This window comes from Clupea harengus, chromosome 3 (genome assembly GCF_900700415.2).
Source record: "Clupea harengus chromosome 3, Ch_v2.0.2, whole genome shotgun sequence".
Classification (NCBI taxonomy): domain Eukaryota; kingdom Metazoa; phylum Chordata; class Actinopteri; order Clupeiformes; family Clupeidae; genus Clupea; species Clupea harengus.
Window position 1 is genome coordinate 8,752,827 of NC_045154.1, and position 17,207 is coordinate 8,770,033.

Below are 17,207 nucleotides of genomic sequence, written 5' to 3' on the forward strand. Positions count from 1 at the left end.
CGATTAGAATGCAGCTCCCCGCCTAGGGCATCCTCAGGTCTCTAGGGCCTACTGGGCCCCTCAGCACTGACCCTGTTACAGATCTCCTCTCTTTCAGCTCTCTGGCCCTGGAGTTCACCCGAAAGACTAACCGTCACATCATGCTTGTTTTGCTCAGTGAGATAGGGATGAGATGAGAACATACAATCTCTTAACAAAAAAAAAAAAACCCTACACAATGCAGACCAACAATAACTCCAGTCACACAAAAAGACAATACAGTGGAGGCTAGATAACTAGATATATGCAGTCTCTCTGAATTGAGTCGTTTCATTCATGACACAAAAGACTAAGGTAGCAACCCCATACATCTCTAAAGTTTAATCACATGCATTTCCATTTTTAAACATCATCACAATCATCTTCAGGTACTGTTCACAGGAATTCCACTTGGGCATTCATAATAATAGAACACAGTCAGAATCAAAAGAACATCGTCTGGGGTTCAATTTATTTTAATGTCATAACTCAATTTAGCAGCAGGCAAAGCTTCCCTGCCTCCAAGGCCTGGGCCAAGCTGCGGCAGATAAAAGGAAAATGGGGAATAAGATTTCATCAGCCCAAAAACTTAATCATACACACTTTAGCCCCAGGTGAGACAGTACGTGAGCTCTCCTCACATCTCATAGTCATTATAGTCTGGGCCATTATTACCTGAGAACTGGGTGGACCTGGAATGGCTTCAACTCTGGACATACGCAATAACACACACACACACACACACACACACACAGCAGAATTATTATTATAATCATTATCATGCATGAGCACATAATCGAATCACTCTTCTGAAAAACAGTTAATCAACTAACAGCACACAGGGTCAAAGAAATCCATTTTTTGAGCCATTTGGAAAACAATCATTCACACACAGACAGACGCTCCTGTTAGCAAACAGAAACAAACAGGCAGCAGAGAAATACGGAGAGCCTCGAGTATTTTCATCATATAGGCTATATTATTTGTTTGTTTGTGCGCGCGCGTGTGTGTGTGCGTGCACACTATATGTGCAACCCTGGACTGGCCCTGCATATCACTGGCAACTGGCCTGTTTGGGTTGACTTGCTTTTATTTTGCTTTGGATTCAGTGAAACTGTAAGCAGACACCTGAGGTACCCTTCCAGCTTCAGCCGAAAGAAGATGAACAGAGCATGCCTGGTCAAGCGAGCTAGTCCTCAATAAATAAATAAATAAATAAATCAATCAATCAAGTATTATGCCCTCAGGCCAGCGTGCCACCCCACAGATGAGCAGCATTTATCGATCATCGCAGTACTGATAAGGATTATTCACTGGTGGCATTAATTTGTGCCGTGCATGAGGGAACCAATCTGGCTAGATTCACTGGCATTCCAGCACCCACAGCCAAATCAGGGAAGCATGGCAAACACTGCCAAAGAAACAGGTTCGTAAGGCCCTGGGCTCCTTAAGACTATTTAGGTCCTGATGAACACTGGCTGTGGATAAAACCATTGGTAACAATGAACACTACATAAGTAGAGTCATAACATGGTGGAAGGGTTATGGAAAGGTCATTTTAAAATTAAATCATGAAAGTGCATTTGGTTGTCAAAACTGCTCATCTTAATCCAGACCCTTAGTTCTGCTGCCGTAAAAAAAAAAAAAAAAAAAAAAAAAACGACAAGGACAATTGGGCAGCTAAAATGGATTGGATGACTGCACAAGCCAGCCTTAGACACTCGCCTTGTGCGGTTTAGCTAATGCTGACACCACTTAAATCAATAGCCATTTAGCCACCATCCCTTCAGGCACGTGTCCAGCCCTGATGACTGCGATTGGGCCTGTTTGCAGATGTGAAGGAGCAGAGATGCAGCCAGGCAGTCATGCTGGAACGCACGCACGCACGCATGCTGCATGTACCACTGCTCTACAGCTCCCAGCCCCACCACCCTACTGCAGTACACTGACCTAATTCTCAGAGCTGCCACAGCCGGATCCCCTCCCTACACAACACACACCTCCCAGGTCTGCGTGCTTTTAACCCTCCTGCTCAGCACACCACTGCGCGAGCCCGCCGCTAATCCCTTACCCAGGGCTAACATCAGCATCAGTTCATTCCCTGCTCACTGTAAAACACGGGCACGGCTTTGTGTTTTTCAATCCCGGCTCCATCTCAGCAGTAGGCAGCAGACAAACCCTGTCAGTAAGTCTGATCTATTGCTCCCAATCAAAGTATAACAAAAGGATACAGTGCTTTTGGGTGGGACTGATGAAGCTGGCGTGATTACCATAATAAAACATGTCATGGTACAATGGAAGGCAACAAACAAATAAATCACGAGGCGCTGCTGACATAGTGTATCAATTTTCACTTTAACAACAGAAGACCATCTTCACTGTAACACACACACACTTTAGAGGAATGTAAATGGTCAGAGGACGCTGCCAGAGTCATTTTTTTAATCAGAAGCATTCCCAGCCTAATAAAACACTTAACACACTTCCTGAGCGAGAAGTGTTTGCGCTGTGGCACAGTAAGAGGGCCCACCTCTTGGCAGCCCCAGCACATCTGTGCATGGACAACAGAGAGCAGAGCCAGAGAAGGCCTCAAAGAACAAGACGAAAAGAAAGAAAGAGAGAGAGGGAGAGACAGAGAAAGAAAAAATAATTATTGGTGTTCTATTGTGTTATCATCATTCTCAGTATAGCTTTGGTAACACTGTGTATGAAACCAAAATGCTAGTAAAGCAACTCTAAATTGAATTGAAATGAAAAAGCCAGAGAACAAATGAGAGAAAGAGAGAGAAAGAAAAAGAGTGGGAGAGAGAGAGAGAGAGAAAGATACACAATGCAGTCCTCAGCACAGGTTTAATCACTTCATAACTTCTCCATCCACTCCCAGAACTCCGCTGGTCTTCCCTTTTATTGTGCTGACTTCCGACTCCACCAGCGGCGGCTCCCCTGCAAGAGGCTTTGGCTCAGGGAGAGAGGAAATGAGAGACGGAGCGAGGGAAAGTCGTGGCAGAGGAACGAATGAGCCCCAACAATGAGCGCGGGTCGGCCGAGTCATTCCCTCCCCTGTGGCGGGACGTGAACAAACACCATGTTCCGGCGCGGTTCACCTCTTTTAGCACACTTAGATCATTTCGGAAAAGTTGCACAGGACCCAGCAGAGAAAGGGGGGGAAGAAGAGAGAAAGAGAAAGGAGAAAAGAAGAGTCAGAATGAGAAAAGGGAGAGGGTGAAGAGAGGGAAGAGAGAGAACAGAGAAAGAGGGAGACAGAAAGAAGACAAGAGATAAAAGATAAGAGGGCAAGGATTAAGTGAGAGAAGAACGAGGACAGAGTGAGTGAGTGAGAGAGAGAAAGAGAACCACGTGATTTCTTGCTTTGGCAACACTGTATATTGTACTGTTATGTCAATAAAGATGAATTGAACTGAACTGAATTGAGAGAGAGACATATATATAGGTGGAAGTCAGAGAGATAGATAGATAGATAGATAGATAGATAGATACATATATCCGATTTCCACCTATATTATAGAAAATGGTGCTTTTTTTTGTTCTTTTTATTTTGGATTGCTCACAAGAAGTGAATATGAGTTGTAAAATAAGATGAAGTCTTTCTAGTTTGCTGGTGGTGAATATATAGAGCTAAAGATAGATAGATAGATAGACAAATATAGAGAGAGAGGAGAGAAAAAAGAGAGAGAAATTGCATAGCAGAGGGAGAGAAGAAGAAGAGAGGGGAGAAAGTGAGTATGAAGGTGTGGTTACTCTCTGGGCCCCCTGAGGGGACCGTCATGGGTGGATTTGGTCATCTAGTCTCGTTTTACGGCTCTGATGAGGGATGAGCTGAAGGGGAACGCTGCTATTAAAAACCATATCCAAGATTATACACACACCGGCCATGCACCTGTCCAGCAAACCTCACAAACACACACACTCTCTCGGACACACACATACTCCCTTCATACAATTACAAAGATGTAGGCATGACTGCCACTCTCTGGAGCTGTACCTGTCCAGGGTCCTTTCAGTATTCAGCTTTCCGATACACTCTAGGATAATCCACATCCATTTTCCATGAGCGCAAAATGCAAACGATGAATCCTCCTGGACTCTGCTGCAGTTGCCTATAGCTCACTGTGCCATTTTTAGGACAGCCTGTTCTCTAGGAGAGCTGCGAGAGGAGTCGGGGGTGGGAGGAGAGGAGTGGCACAATCACACACACACACACACACACACACACACACACACACACACACACACACACACACACACACACACACACACACACACACACACACACACGAAGATGTGGACCAGACCGGCAAGAGACTCCATGGGGGAACATGGGAAGCCTTCTAAGAGCAGCAGCAGTGTGTGTGTGTGTGTGTGTGTGTGTCACAGCGCGCCCCACCCTCTTGCACAGAGTGAGACAAAAACACATACACAGACAAACAAACACTCACCCTTGCACATTAGCAGTGATGGTTAAATACAAACACACTATCACTCTCTCCGATGGCTCCGGACCCCCTTGGTTCCCACTCCCCACTGCTAAACATTTCCTGGGGAATTCCAAACTGGGAATGTTATTTCGGGTGATGGAACAACGTGCCACCACAGAGGGGAAATCACTTTCTAATGAATTTGAGGGAAACAAAGACTCTAACTGACTCAACAAATACGTACACACCCCTACACACCCACACCCCTACACACACACACACCCCTACACACACACACACCCCTACACACACACACCCCTACACACACACACACCACCAAAGCAGAGCTATAACAATGAAGTACTAGTGCTGTGCAAATGGACAATATGGAACCAAAAAATCTTTATGACCTCCTTTACCTACTTCACTTCAAGCCAAACCCAAACCATTTCCAGCCAAAATAAATTCCCTAGCAACACCAGAGTATGCTAGACATGTCACATGAGGTACCCTGACGTTAGGCGACAGCCTTTTTTACCGTGGCTCCTCATTACAAAAAAAGGCAACTGCAATTTTCTAGAGAATGAAAGCTCAAGCCTTCCTCAAAAGTTTTTTTCACCCTCCATCAAATCCAGGTCACCAAGTAACCAACCTATTAGCCTCAATTTTCAACAGGGCGACTGACTGCCGAGATTGAGTTAGCGAAATCACATGGTTTTTGGGCACATTTTAAAATGCATTATCCTTCATGGAGACGAGGACGCTTTGCTGTGTGCAGACGGCAGTGATTCCAGTTTTTTTTTTTTTTTAACTACAAAACCCAATTATGTCTCTGAAACGAAGGCATGCCATTAGAGAGGAGAGAATTCACACCCCATTTTTGAGGCTATGAAAAGCAAGGGTCGAGGAGCAGTGGTTAACTGCCAGTGAAACACTACCTGGGTCCCTCTGACCCTTTCTGGAAATCTAACACTGCACATTGATGCCCCTGACCTCAAAAGGCAACAGAAAAAAGAAACTGACGGAATAAAATCTAACGCAATGTATATGGTCGCAGCTGTCAACACATGATAAAACTGATGCGATGCCAAGGCTGAGTACAAGCATTGTGAGAACACCCGAGCAAATGCCACAAGTACGTCAATTAAGGATTCAAAGCCTATCCAATCAGCCAGCTGTCATTTCGTTTTGCCGTTCAGACCAAAACAATAACCGCCTTGTGTTGAACACGAAACATTCTCAGAGACAGCGCTGTGGAGACGGGGGACTTGCTAAAATACATGACTTGATGGCTTCACATAATCCAAGTCATTTCGATAATGGCCCTCCTTAAAGGCCAGCTCGCGACCAGGGAAAGACAATGTCCAACACATTTAGAGGGTGTTCATTTTAATTACTCAAGCTCTCAGAGAATAATGAATGGAAATTACAATAAGAGGTAAGCCGATATCACTTACTGTAATTACCTTATCATATTACGTACTACTGAGCTCTCATGAGTTTGACTAGACACATGTTTAAAAAGTGGGGTGGGGGGATAAGAACAATTGCTGAAGCAGCGGTCGAGGCAGGTGAAACAGAGCAGCGTGAACTAGGGCTGAACGATTAATTGCATTTGCGATTTAATCGCGGTATGATAGAACGCGATTTTCTAACCGCAATGTTTGCGATTAAAAAACGTGGTCACAAAAAAAAAAAAAATTTAAATATTTTTTTTTTTTTTTTTTTAAGATGGTACTTTTTGCACACAGTGTTTAAAAAGTGCATGCCTAGTGTTTATACTTAAAATTACTTTTTTTAAATTACTTAAATGCACAGTGGCAAAGCCACCGATTTGTTGTTCTTGTTTCTGTAATGAGCAGTTAAATAAAAATGTAAAATGTGGGAAAGAATATTTTACACTAAATGTATCTAATATTGTGTTGGTCATATTTAAATCATTCATTACGTTTTGTTGGGAAAAAAAGCATATCGAATCGCAATCGCAATATTTTGGTAAAAAATCGCAAATAGATTATTTTCCTAAATCGTTCAGCCCTAGCGTGAACTGGAGGACGTCCAGGCTGGATGAGCCGCACTACGGCCTGACCTCCAGGGTGTCGAGCGGCTCCGCCACAAAGGGAAGGGCATTCCACCCATCCTCTGAATGCATCCCCGACGCCCGCCGAAGAGCCCCAGCGCCTCCTCAGGGCCTGTCAGGGGCATCCTCACCCCAGTGTGCTAGGCCTGTCAGTGTAGATGTTACACACACAGGACCGATCATGGGGTAGAGTAGCGGTCAGGTAAACATGTGTTTACACACAAAAGTCCAAAAGTAAGATTTAGAAACTAACAGCCTTTTTTGGAGGGATTTTCACTACAGTAACATTTTCAACCAGCATGGTCATATTCTTTATCCCTCAAAAGGACACATGTGGTAAAGCTTGAAGTAATATTATCAAACATGTATTTTAATTTAAGTCATGATCCCCACACTGCCCCGATACTTTCACATTAAGGATTAATGCCACACATCTGATCCGCATGTGTGTTCATGAGCCATGTCTGTCCATTCCTCTCTCTCTCTCTCACACACACACACACACACACACACACACACACACACACACACACACACACACACACACACACACACACACACACACACACACACACACACACACACACACACACACACACACACACACACACACACACACACACACACACACACACACACACACCTGTGAGTTTGAGGAAAGCACAGCACAAACACCCAGCCATGCCAAGTGACGCAACCGCTGAGGCAATCAGACACAACCTCACAGCCCATACCAGGCCATTCATTCTCCACGCACACAGAGAGTCCAGTGAGGCCCAACAAGAGCATTTACATAGTCTCATATTCTGCTGCATATTCAAAAGAGTTGAACAAAAGTCCATCTAAGAATGAGCAACAATTGTGAGCATTATCCGGTCTGCAGCCATTCCCAGATTTGAATTGCAAAAGAAAGCGGATCTGGCAGTATCCCCTGACTCTCTTGAGCACATGTGAACATATCAGAGAGCACCGAGGGAGGGGTGAGGTTGTGGACTAATTTGATGGCTGATTCTGATACCACCTATTCTAATTCTTTGTTGAGGTAATATCAGGAAACAGATAATTCTACACCCCACTTCGCAGCACTTGGCATTTCGCTAGCGGAGCATGTCAGCGGAACCGTAGGATTTTATCAGTTGCTGTTGGCAAGAGAACTGCCGCATCTAGGCCTGTGACACTCGGCTGTGCTGCGGGCTAATTATAACCCTGCATATGGGCGAGTGGGTGGAGAGACGCTGCTCAGCTTGAGGGGGGGTGGGGGTGGTAGGGGTCATCATGTTCTTCGTTTGGTGAGGGACAAGTTAGGAGGATTAATGTTAGTTTGGTGACCCCCAACGCCCCTCTTCCCCCCTTACTTTAAGGGTGTGGGTATGAACTTTACCACGTGGAAGTGATTGGACGCCAGCCAAGTGTGATACCACACATGGGCATACAGCCATCAGTTTAAAAAAGAAAGAGCCAGACTTGAATAAGACTCCTTCCTCACTCTCTCACTCTCTCTGATTCTCAGAAATCAGAACCAGGCAAAGGTCAAATAAGACTAAATTACAAATTCTGATGACAGACCTTTGAACCCAAACTTATGATTTCCAGCCTACGAGGCAACGGAATTAAAAGGCAAAGTCATCTCTCCCACATGCCTCTGGGCCGAGCTTAGCAGAGCTACCCATCATGCAACTGCAGCGTATGAAGAATTCATATCGAAACTCCCACCGGATCTTTTCATGTCGTCTGCCTTTATCACTTCTGGCACATGTCAAGGCAGACTTCATAGGGCTTTAGGGGGGTTTGTGTGACAGTCACCCCCAGTACTAGAGAATACTAAAGAGCTTCTGCCCCAGTGCCCGGTGGAGCAGAACATCCCAGTCATGTGTGTGAATGGAGTTACTGCTACTTGAACCCTGAGCATAGGTTCTAGGCTCTATATGTTATCATGGGTAAGAATCATGGCATGGCTAAGGGTGTTAAAGCAAATATACACCATACTAATTATGGGCAGAGAGGTGAGGGGGGTGGCAATAAAGAAAAACAAGTCTGACATTGAACTGACGGGTCATTAAGTGAAAGCGAACTAAAATAACGGACGTTGCTTATACATGCAAAGATAACGAACACCATAATTCCTTCTCCCAATAACAACAACATGATATACATCAGTGCCTGTCCATCTGTATTTTGGAGGGGGAAAAAACAGCTGATATGGAACTTTAAGGTCCATTTACCTAAGCACATCAAGCTGCCAAAAGAGCTCACTACAGGACAAGAACAATGTCAACATCTGTCTCTTCCGGTCATACTCAGCAGCTAACTTCCTGCTCGCCTTACAGCAGGCTGCATGCTCAGTACATTTGTCTCACAGAACTTTGCATGGTCCCGTTCTTTTGTTTGATGAGAATCTTTCACGGTTTGTGGAACTGTTTGACTGAGCCTCACCTCTTCAAACAGCCTACTGTCCAACTGTTCGTTGGACAGAACTTGTCTACTCCTCAAGTCAGAACATTGTCCACCTACTTGAGGTCTCCTGAAATAAACATCAGATTCTGAAGTCACCTACAGAGGGGACCAATGATACACAGGATTACGTTTCATAAGAACCTCTTCATTAAACTAGATTAAAGGCATTGCAGGTGCAACTGTCCCTGGGAAAGATCGAAGGTGAAATCCTCCTCCCTGATTTCACTTCGCCCCGGCATTGATTGGCTGGACTTATTAAATCAAGTACTATTGATCGCATTTAGAGCTAAGGGTCCTCTTGTCGCCAAAAACGTCTCGTTAAAACAGGAGGGAAATATCTCTCAACGATTCTTCCATTCTAGCGTTCAGCGGCCTCAGGTTACTGACAGAGGAGATGGGACTTCTCAATCGACTCGCACATTTCTCCCTCAAACGCGTTTCATTCATCCGCGACGGGCCTCGGATGCTTATTTCTCAAGGGGTGTGGCAGCAAATGTGTGCGCAGCTTGGGGAAAACAACGTAAAAACCGAGCGTCTGTATCAACCGAGGGCTTAATTTCCTCGGATTTGAAATGTTCAAGGATTCATGTCACTAATCCGAAGTGGACACTCTCCCCTTGTCCATTGCAACTATAGCATATATCGGAGTGATACCTCTGCGACAGCTCACGACTCGTGCTGTATGTTTAGGTGACTGTATGTCAGCCTAAACCTGTCAAAACTGCAAAAGTTGTTTTGAATTTCGCCTGACTCAACTGCACTAGTTAGCAGCATCTGTTTGATCTGTTCATATAATCTATTAAAGGTAATTAGAGAACAAGGGCGTCCGCCATGAAGAGGCGTGTGTATCCTATGCTGATGGTAAATATGCGAGTTTGCAATAAAGCCACAATCGTGGTACTACAGGCTACATTTGGACATCATAACGGTACAGTTGAGGTTAAGCATAGGACTGTTAAGATACGGAATTAGTCGACATTGATACAGGCTATTAATAATTAAGCACGTGTTTATGTCCACTCCAGCAGGCGAAGGAAAGGATACGGTAAGGAGGACACTAGAATATACCCCGAAATTCCACTCGCGACTAAATACATGGAATAACATGCGAATAGCTGTGATGCTACACTAATTATAAGGACATAGCCTATCTGATAGACAACTAACAATGTGGATGTTATCGGACATAGCATTAAAATATGGCGGCTTCAAATTTCGCCTTTTACCAATGACCCCAGCGATTTTCTATGATAGAGGCTGCCGTTGTCTTCAGATGATCAAAACATACATCAATGTCTATCTTGCCGAACTTGGCATCCATTGGTTTTATTCTGGTTATTCCCGACCATGTTCCTAGACATCGACGAGGTTTCATCAGTAGTTCAAAGAGCTGTCCGAGTACTTGGTCCTCATAAAGTAGGACTTCAACAGGGGGTAACGTTATAACCACGTCCTCTGTTTTTAATTTAGCAACAAGCCCCAGTTTCTTGTTAACATAGCCGCGATCGATGAGAAATGAATCAACAGGCAAAATGCAAATAACATGTCTGTAACAATTGCAGATGGCTATAGTAACAAAAAGCCTTACTAGGTGGTAACAAAATTAGAGCACCTAAACAGATTTTACAAGACGCTGCTGCTGGAGACCAAACCCATTCATTCGCTCCAATCCAGGGAGCACGCCGACTGCGTGTATCGCTATGACCATCGGTGCCTAAACGGGTTTACTAAGAACACCAGACGAATGGTTCTCTGTATCATTAGCCTACAGTGCAATATCGACAAGAATAGTCGACGACAGTGGGGGAAACGTGTCCAAAACAGCCGGTAGAAGATTGTAATTCCTACCTGAAATCCACTACTCTGGTGCATGGGTGATGACTTGATGTTCAGGCAGCGGTCTGCAGTTCTGCCTCTATGCCGCGAAGCTCCTCCCTCCTCGTTGGAGGAACAGCGTAGGCTCTGCAACCAATACACTTACCAAAGCAATTAATTTATGCACACAGCAAAGTCAATAGGCCAGATGCCCTGACATCTTCAAAATCGGGTCGGGTATATATTTCACGAAATTCATTAAACCCTCGCCTGAGATACGCAGGCTCTTCCCTGCAGCAATGGAAGGAAGGTTCAAAGGGCTGTCTGATTTATTAATATCAGAGTGCCTTTGAAAATAAACAGTAGGTCAGTATTGATTCTCTAAAAGATTATGTAATGTGTTGGAGCTCAACAATAACTAACCCCGCCATAGTATCATGTCTAGTGTTTGCTCTATCATTTGAACAAATTAAAATAGCCTAAAAAAAACTCTCCTTGATCATCAGAATTTGCACCACTCTTGTGTGTAAACATTATGTTTGTTCAGAGCCAAGCCTATTTGAGACTGGTTTTAAAACCTTTGAAACTACTGTTCCAGCAGAACCGATATACTCTGGCAGTGACACATTATCTATATCCCAGGAGGTATCCTACACTAACTGACATGTAGGCTTACATAGGCTGTAGGCTGTTGCACTAAACAGAACACAAGACTGCTCATAAATATACATGGCTTATATGGATCATAGAAGCATTCAACCAATAACTTTATTAGCTTCATGTTCATAAAACAGCCTTATTGCAGTGAGGTCGTTTATAGTAGCTTATTGCTGAATGGTCAGCCCAGGCTTTGATCCGAAGCGAATCTTGTGGATATGTTCCAGTGTCACATGCTTTCTGGGATGACCACTTACGTCCTTGTGTACTTGTTGGTGTCTGCTTGTCTATGTCTCTACTGTGTACCTAATTGAAACAATGTTACCTGGAGGGTGAGTCGCAGTACACTTCATGAAGTCTATGCAAGTAGACAGCAGGCACACAAACACACAGACACACACACATACAGAATGTCTAAATGTCCAAAATGTAAGAGAGCCTCACATTCTCAAAGACTGGCATTGGTTTTCTTCATGGTCCTTATATTACAAGGGGACTGGAATTACATCTCTCTCTCTCTCTCTCTCTCTCTCTCTCTCTATCTCTCTCTATCTCTCTATCTATCTCTCTCTATCTATCTCTCTCTCTCTCTGTGTGTGAGTGAGTTTGTGTTAAGGTGTGTATTGTCCCCTGTGAGAGACACATCAAGCCAAGAACTGTCATGAGCTTACAGTTTACACTTAATTGTCATGATTATTATGAATATTACAAATTATCAGTTGAATGAGATTTGGTTCAATTCTTTTCACATCTCTCTCTCTCTCTCTCTCTCTCTCTCTCTTTCTCTCTCTCCCAAAACACTCCATGCATCTTCAGTCTATTCTTAGATGCAGATGCAAATTTTATGGAATTGTCAACCATACTGGCTATAAAGGCAAGTGGGTCAGAGCAGTGGCTTTATGTGAAAGAGAGACAAACTAAGAGACAGAAAGAGAGAGTGGAAATCATGTGATAAACCATGATTTGACAACTAAAAGACTGAAATTCATTAAGCCAGGTAACAAAAAAAATATTTAATTGAGTATGGCACTAATCCCAATAAATGTATTTTGTCGTTAGGCACACACTTACCCTGATATGATGAATATGACATGTTTTGCTGTCTCAACCAGGCTTGCAGTGGATTTGTAAGGGTAATGCATTTGAACAGGTAAATTCAATGCACGCTCCACTCAGCTAAAATCGAAATGTAAATCACACAGGGCTTTGTGTTATAAATGTTCAAATGCTGTCCTCTAGTGGCAATAGACAGTAATTGTACCTTCACTCAAAAACGTTCCTTCTGTCATGTTTAGCAAGATGACATTGGAAAAGTCGTTGGTTTATTTATCTTCTTTCTCTCCTTCACCCCTCCTTTCTTTCTCTCTCTCTTTCTTTACCCCGTTCTCCTTTGAAATTGTATGGCGGAGCATACATGAATAATTTGTGCAGAGAAAAAAAGGTCATGTGTAAATCTGACCTCTAGTCACAGGATCCTCTTTCATGGGAACTTATGATGAGGTTTAGTAGGTCATGGGTCATTTGCATTTAGTGAAACAACTGGTCAAGGGAGTCTCGACCCTACATAAGTTATAAACAAGAAGAAACCTAATCAGTTCTGACACAAATTATAATAAGTAGACCTGTTTGAGGAGCTTGATGGGAAATCCTCAGATGCCTGTGTAAGAAGAATGAGAGTAAAAGAAGGCTGTTGACTCGAACCCTTTATTCTCAATTCTTCCTGCATACAAATATGTGGCTCCGCAATAGAACCTACTGCTAATAAAACTGCACTTACCTGATTGAGTAGGTCTCTGGAAAGAGATTCTTAGAAAACCCCTTTGATTGGACATACAGCCATGTTTAGTTTTCTGTGACAAACACCATTATGCCTTATGTATAACCTGAACAGATGGTGAACAATGTTGTTCCCAAGAGCAGCAGAAATACTCCACTTGAACTTTGATCATGATTTTACATTAACACTTTCGGACAAAAACTGCAAGGTGATGTCAGACGTCACTAACAGACAAATTAAGCATGGGACCTGCCTGCTCGTAGCACAGCAGACGGCTTAATATCACAAGCTTAACGGCGTGCGGGTGTGATCGAGGCAGTTTTTTTGATAATTGGTTTGTTTTATTTTACAATAAGCAGCCATTTAAGAAGCTGTCATGGTTGAGTAGGTTTTATATGCCATATGTGGTGTTAAGGGACACGTCATCTGTGTGGCTTTCTATTTTCTACCACAAGAGTGTGCCCTTGAGACGTGCGGTGAGGTTCCTGAGAAAACGCCAGCCTCAGGCTCGTTAGCATGTACCTCATTCTGTTTGCAGAAGATGCAGCGAAGCAGTGTGAAGTTAAAATGATGGATGATGATGACTAAGATTTTAAAGTGTTTTCTAACATCCAATCTGAATGTTGGTCTTATTAAAGAACGAAACCTTTTATGTAACTGCTAAACTCCACTCTGTGTTTAATCAACTTCATTTAATTTAAAAACCATCTTCCAGATGCCTTTGTCAGACCAATATTAGTCTCATTAGTGATATATACGTCACACAGATGACTATGTTTGTCTTTTGTAAATCTCTATCAATGATTCAGTGTATTAGTCATAAATAAAATCGGTGAGTTCCGGTCGTCGTGAACATGGAGTAGACGCATTTACTTCACGCTCCCACCTACTTTATAAATGTATATAATTTAGCCCCTTTTTCCTACCCTACGAATACTCACTTACAACTTTTAACGCCTAATAATCGTTCCTGTGAGAAGATGGCCACGAAAAACAGCAGAAATAAAGAAAGAAAGGAAGACACTACTGCCAAGGATAGCGTAGCTGCTGGCCGTTCTGATATGGACACCATAGCCGCCATGTTAGAAGAACATAGAGCGGCCCTTTCGACTGAATTCAGATCTGCTTTCTCAACCCTCGAGACCAAACTAGACACGATGCAATCAAAAGTAGATGACCAGGACATTCGTTTGCTATCTCTTGAGGCCAATGCCAATGCGGTCAGCGATAGCATTAGGGAATTGGTAACTAGCTGCTCAGCCCTAGCCAACGACAATGCTAAGCTACAGGCAAAGGTGGTGGATTTGGAGGGACGTAGCAGAAGGAATAACATACGTATCATTGGCCTACCTGAGTCAGTCGAGGGCTCACGTCCCACAGAATTCTTTGCTGGGCTACTGGTGGAGGTGTTGGGGGAAAATGTCCTGCCTTCAACACCAGATTTAGACCGTGCTCATCGTGCCCTCACCGCTAAGCCAAAACCAGAGGATAAACCCCGATCAGTTGTCATTTGCTTTCACAAGTTCCAAGTTCGTGATCGGGTGATACGTGAATCCCGCAAGATGAGAGGTAAACTCCAGTATCGTGGCAATCCAATTCATATTTTTGAGGATTACAGTCCGGATGTTTTGAATCAGCGATCTGAATACCGAGATGTCATGAAGGATCTCTACAACCTTGGCCTCAAACCTACTCTGCACTACCCAGCTAAGCTGTTTGTCACGCTTGATAAAGGCAAGAAACGGCTATTCTCTCCCCAAGAGGCTCAAGAGCTTGTGTCTTCGTTAAAACGTCCACGGCCGAACGAGTAGATGGACAGCATGGATACAGAGATTTCAACAGCCATACCACATCACAGACTTTAGGCGACGAGATCCAACGTGTGCTGTCAACCATACGATCTGTGAGTTTCTGACTAGACGTGAGTTAAAGTGGACAGCAGTTTTTTTTTATGTAGCTTGCTATGCTAACTGTCTACTAAGCTTAACGTCATGCCTGTACCTTGGCTGCTTACATTTTCCTTTCTGATGTTATCGCTAATGGTTCTTTAGAAGTGAATGATATTATGGTGAACGATATTTTGTGTGGTTATAGCCATCAGCATATATGTTGTCACTTTAAAAAATAGGCTAAAACTTTTTTTTTCTTTTTTTTTCTACCTACTATTATTAGCCTCCTGAGGCATTGGCTTTACCGTAACACTATCTGAAGGGGTAGCGTCTAAAATGTGTAGTGTGTTAACAAAGAGTTTATTGTAACATTATTGTTTTGTTGTTACTGTTATAAAGTAGGAAGGGGCAGACCTATAGCCTGGTGGGTTGCGAGTTCGAGACATGAGAGCCCACGAGATGCCATGCAGCAGCAGGAGCTACCTCGGTGGTAGTCTCCAGGCTATGGGGGGGAGGGGGGTGGGTTATGGGTTTCATTTTCATTTTATTTTTATTTGCCAGCTGATATATATATCTTTAGTTTTTCTCTTGACAGTGTATATTTACTTTGCTTTACAAAACTAGATAATAGCACATCATAATTCTACAACTCAGGTGCATGGAAGTGGCTATAAGTTTGTCAGTTGGAATGTGAGGGGTCTTGGTCATGTTATGAAACGTGCTAAAGTATTTGCATATCTGAAATCCTTGTCTGCAGACATAATGTTTCTGCAGGAAACACACATTAAACATACCACCAAAGGTAAACTTAAGGTCAGTTGGGTAGACCAACAGTATGAAGCAAATTTTACTACTAAAGCTAGGGGGGTGGCGATCCTAATTAGAAAAAATGTCCCTTTCATTAAGTCCTCTACAATTAATGACCCCAATGGTAGGTTTCTAGTAGTGACTGGAACCCTAAACTCTGTGCCAATAACACTTGTCAACCTTTATGCACCTAATTTTGACGACCCAGACTTCTTTCAGAAGGTCTTTAATTTGATTCCAGACATCTCCAGTACTAATATTATACTAGGGGGGGACTTTAACTGCGTGTTAGACCCTCTTCTGGATAAACAGTTTTCCAAATCCCTTCAAAAATCAAACTCCTGTATTCGCCTAAATACTTTGGCTGACAATCTCAACCTAGTTGACATATGGAGGCTTAAGCATCCAACAGTGAGGGACTATTCTTTCTTCTCTCCAGTTCATAAGTCATACTCCCGTATTGATTATTTTTTACTGGACTCAAAACTGTTATCGACTGTGGAAACTGTAACATACCAACCTATTGTAATATCAGATCATGCTCCATTGTCCATGGTACTTAAAATAGGGGTAGGTAGAGCTGGACGCAATCATTGGCGCTTTGACCCCACACTATTAGCAGACGAACAGTTTACTAACCACCTTCAAGAACAGATTTCTCACTTTATCACAGAGAATGACACTGGTGACGTCAATGACTCCATCCTGTGGGAAACACTGAAGGCTGTCATCAGGGGCCATGTCATAGCTTATGTCTCCAGTAAAAGGAAAATTGAAGGCAGTAGACTAAAAGCTATAGAACGTGACCTATCTCTTCAAGAAGATTCATATAAGAATAATCCCAATGACGCCACTCTAGAGACAATCACCAACTTAAAATATGAATATAATACTATACTTTCTCAAAGAGTTGGCTCACTACTTGCTAAAACACAACAAAAATATTTTGAATTGGGTGACAAGCCTCACAGACTTCTTGCAAGACAGCTGCGACATTCACAGGCTACACGCGCCATTCACAAAATAAGAGACAAACAGGGTAACCTCACAACTGATCCAGTCAAAATAAACAAGGCCTTTGCATCATTTTATGAGGACCTGTACCAGTCTAAAGTCAAATCCACGGATCCACAGATAATGAATCACTTTTTAGAGAACAGCCAGCTCCCTACACTAGACGAAACAGCAGCTAAGGCAATGGACGCCGTCATAACGTTGGAGGAGATTGTAACAGCTATTTCTCAATTCCCTAACAACAAAGCCGGTGGCCCGGA

The 17,207-nt window shown here is 43.2% G+C and overlaps 1 protein-coding gene across 6 annotated transcripts in view; it reads right to left on the minus strand.

The window, feature by feature from the left end:
• The window catches only part of tln2b (talin 2b), a 123,986-nt gene extending 113,026 nt beyond the window's left edge, over positions 1-10,960 (minus strand). For 3 of the 6 annotated variants that reach the window (XM_031564476.2, XM_031564478.2, XM_031564474.2), the window contains exon 1: positions 10,837-10,960. The gene's annotated coding sequence lies outside the window, so the exon portion shown is untranslated. The remainder of the gene's footprint in view (positions 1-10,836) is intronic. The other 3 variants (XM_031564480.1, XM_031564477.1, XM_031564479.1) reach the window with 1 other exon arrangement.
• Positions 10,961-17,207: the final 6,247 nt, after the last annotated feature.